The following is a 4,229-nucleotide window of genomic DNA, read 5'->3' on the forward strand; positions in this document are numbered from 1 at the left end:
CTGCTCAAAAAAGTGTAGTGCCTACGTGAGCAGTCAGGAATGCACAGAGTTTGCATTCCTGCAGATATATTATCTGAAAGTGTTACCCTTTGTTCAACATTTCTTCTGTTATGTTCTATTACCCCTTTTACTAAAAAAAAAAGGCATTTATATGGGACCTTACAAACTACCATATTACTTCAAGTGTATCCCTTGAATTACAATACAGTGGAAGTACAATCTACATAAATTTTAGAAACAGACAACACAGCATATCAACAATAAGATGATATTATCTCTAGGTCCTGTCCCCTTCCCGCTCCCACCACCACCACCTTTTGTTATTTCAAGGTTGGGTTGTTTTATTTTTTGCCAAGTGGGAGCAGGCACGTTCAGCTGTTGTTCTCACAGTAAAAATCTGTGGAAGCACCTCCCTGTTTTTCGCTAGACTTGTATTTCAGCATGTTTCCAAAGGCTTGGAATTAGTGCATTGTGTTGTGACATGTGCATACTTGACATTGCTTTGTTCTGTGACTTCCTTTTGCTTGAGATCTTTAGGAAGTTATCTTACAATTAGTAAGGAATTTGGAGTCAGTGTTGTTGCAGACCCAGCATATTCTACTCTGTCTTCTGTAAGAGGAAACTATGCAAGAGCAAATGCAAACAAAGTAAAGTTAATATTTATAACCAGATGAACTGCACAGGAGTCTGACTGTCCTACACTGTGTGGAGAGTCACAGCAGTCACTCCTGCCAGTTTAGAAAAACAGCAATACTATGCTCTATAAAAGGTTTATATTAAAGGACAATCCAAGGTATTATGCCAGTGGTATTTAGTGCTGGTTCTCAATGTGGATACTTCATTATTTTGTGGGTTTATTCAGCCCTAATCATTCTATCCTCATACAGCAACAAGGAGAAGGAATGGCAGCTCTGAGTGGAGGGCGATACACTGCAGCACAAAGTAAGATGGGCTCTCATGTTCTCATATGTCTCTTGAGAAGCTGCCCAAAGCGCACAGTTAATTTCAGACATAACAATGGTATCATGATCATCATAGTCAAGGTACAAGAAGGGAGCTTGTCTTCAGCTAATTCTATACACATTCCCACAGCTGATATCTACAGTGAGAGCTAAGTGGTCTAGCTCACTTAACAGCTCCATGTCTTGCTTTAACTGTACTTTTATTAAAATCTAAGTATATTTTCTCAGCACTCAAGTCAGTGACTGGATATTCGGTCATTTAGAAAACTTCAGGTCCCACCAGCTTCTGAAAATCATACCTCCTATTAAAGCAAAGGCTTATACACCTGCTTAGCTACACAATGAATAATCCCATTGGTTTCAGTGGGAACACTCATAACTGAATATAGTTAAGCCCATATGTAAGTTGTTCCATGTCTGGAGCTCAAAAATGGATTTTGATGCCTAACTTCCAACATCCAAGCTTAAACATTTTGCCATACTGCTCAAAAACAACGTGAATCATAAGACATGCACCATCATAGCAATTATTACTATGTATACTTTATGCAGATTTTTCCTCCTCCTTCTAAGTTAATGTTGTGGACCATTTTTTCATACTGTCATGAAATATGTCACATTACATAGAGTAAAATATTTTGTTTTACTGGTCTTGCATCTGCCCTTACTTAGGCAAGAAAATGTATTCTATTGAATTCTGCAGAGGCAGGAGCAGAACTCTAGCCCCACCCCCAGTAATACAGGTGATAAAATTATGAACGTTTTCAAATTAAATATTCCACCAAGAAAACAGAAACACTTATCTGAACCCATTGTGTCAAGGGACATTGGAATGGCCCTACACCCCTTTACCAGTTCCTAATTTTCATTGTTCTCAGTGCCTTGTTGCAGGGGACACTTAGCACATATTTCATCTGAGACCATAGTAAGCATTATGGTGCTGTATCAAGATTCAAACATGTTCTGAGCAGACACACAGTAATGATTGCTATGATCTCAGCCCACTTTTGACAGGGCTGGAGCTGGCTTTGCTTTGCCCACCTGCTTCCCACCCCCAGACACTGACTCCAGTACCGGATGCCACAGCTCACACATCCTCCTGTTAGGACATGCACTCCCCAAGCCCAAAGCCTGTGTCCTCCCTGCCACATGCCCAGCATGGTGCAGCCTAGGAGTGCCTGATCTTGTCACACTGGGGTCAGTTGAGTCCCTGCTACTGGTGTAGGCAAAGGGAGGTATGGGGAGCCAAACCCAAGGGAAGGTACCACTCATGCTGCTGGATCCATGGGGCAAGTGGGGTCTCTGCCACTGGCAGTCTTGAACTAGCTTTTGTTTTAACTGGCTCATGTTTTAAGTGCAGTTACAAGGGTAATGTGTGACATGGATCTAAGACATGGCCAAGTTAACACTCCTAAGTGAACTAAAAGTACGCCTGAGCCTTAGGAAATTCTGAACATTGAGTAGTCACTTTTAAGTGCTAACAAAGAGAAAATTACTTTGACCCTGAACCTGCAAAACATGTTCGTCAGCTTAACTAATTTATACAAGCACTCTAAGCATTCCCATTAACATCAAAATTCCCGGTTAGAGCACATGTGTAAGTCTTTTCAGGACTAAAGCCTTACATTAGGTCTGGAAATAAAATAAAAGAAGTATATTTGCTGGAAATATTGCCATTGTGTAATATAAAGAGGATGGAAAAATTATGGCATCAATTTTATTGCAAGAATCTGAGTAATAACCAAATGGCTTATCTCTGAAAAAAGAGGGATTTTAGTGTTGAGGTTGCATTTTGTTTGATATTTTTGTAAGTGAAAAATACAGTGCATTTTGCTACTTCTACAATCAAAAAGTTATAATCCAAACAATCATTTTACCCTTAGAAACCTTTTTTCACTGATACTTTCCTCTTTGCTAGTAGGTAATAAATAAGCTGCTGTGATCTCCGCTTATGAAAGCTGCACAAATAAGTAGACTTCAGAGTGCCCTGTTTTTCCCACTTGGTGTGTTATCTCTGCTCCTGATATAAAAAATGCTACATACACAGACACCTAAACGAGTACATAAATGTAATCAATAATTGTTTCCATTCACAAATATATTTAAGATATTTTTTCTAAAACTTTTTTTTCAACAAACTACATCTATCGTTCTTTGACACCACAACAGTTTTTTAGTGTTATCTAAGTTATGCTACTTTTCCTTGTCCTATCATAGACTAACCTTTCCTAATAGCTACCCTGGACATTTACCAGCTACTCCTGGGGGACATGTTTAACTAGAGCCTCAATTTTCCTGTTATTATGTAGGCCAAAGCTTTAAAAAATGCTGTTAGTTCCTGTCAGAGAACATAAATAAATCCATGCAAGTTTGAATCTAATAAACAAGACAGACATGGCCAGCTTAAATACACATCATAGCCTGTAGGAGGGTAACTAAGGCTTTAATCCTCAAAGCTCCTTAAATGTTGTTCTGCTCAGTGTTACAACACCTAAACCCTAAGACGTTTCACCATTTCACCATACGCATAGTGGAAGCTTTAGCCTTCAGCTGTGTCCTCAGGCATTGGCACCAACTTTTATTTTTGCTGGGGAGGGGGGAGGAGGGACTAAGATGTTGGACATGTGGAAAGTTTTACACATTTCAGGTGACAGCCCTCTTCCTACAGGGGGGCCAGGACCCTTGGGCCCCCCGTGTACTAGGCACTCATGTCCCCAGGCTCCCCATCTAAGGCACAGAAAGAGTTAGGTACATTATACTTTCATAGTTTCATAGTTTTAGGGGTGGTAAGGGACATTACAGATCACTGATTCCAGCCCCCCTGCACTTGGGCAGGAAAGCCTGCTGGGATCAGATGACCCCAGCAAGATGGGCATCAAGATGCTTTCTGAAGATCGCCAGGGAGGGTGACTGTACCACCTCTGGGGGGAACCTCTTCTAAACCCTCAGCTTGTAAAGAATTTTTTCCTTATGTCTAGCCTGAATCTATCCTCAATCAGTTTGGGCCCATTATTTCTTGTCCTCCCCTGGTGGGCCTTGGTGAACAGATGCTCCCCCAGGCTGTTGATACATTTATAAGCTGCCACCAAATCCCCTATGAGTCCTCTCTTCTCCAGGCTGAAAAAGGTAACAGGTGCCACTGGAGAATTCAAGTCTTAATCCCACCACCTATCACATGCTAAGCAACCACTCTACCATCGGAGCTAATCTCCCGGCATGCTCCCCACAGCCCCTGCCTCACCATTAAGAAGAGATCTTCAGAAACCA

The sequence above is a fragment of the Gavialis gangeticus genome, unplaced genomic scaffold (assembly GCF_001723915.1).
Source record: "Gavialis gangeticus isolate Ggan-Ray unplaced genomic scaffold, GavGan_comp1, whole genome shotgun sequence".
NCBI lineage: Eukaryota > Metazoa > Chordata > Crocodylia > Gavialidae > Gavialis > Gavialis gangeticus.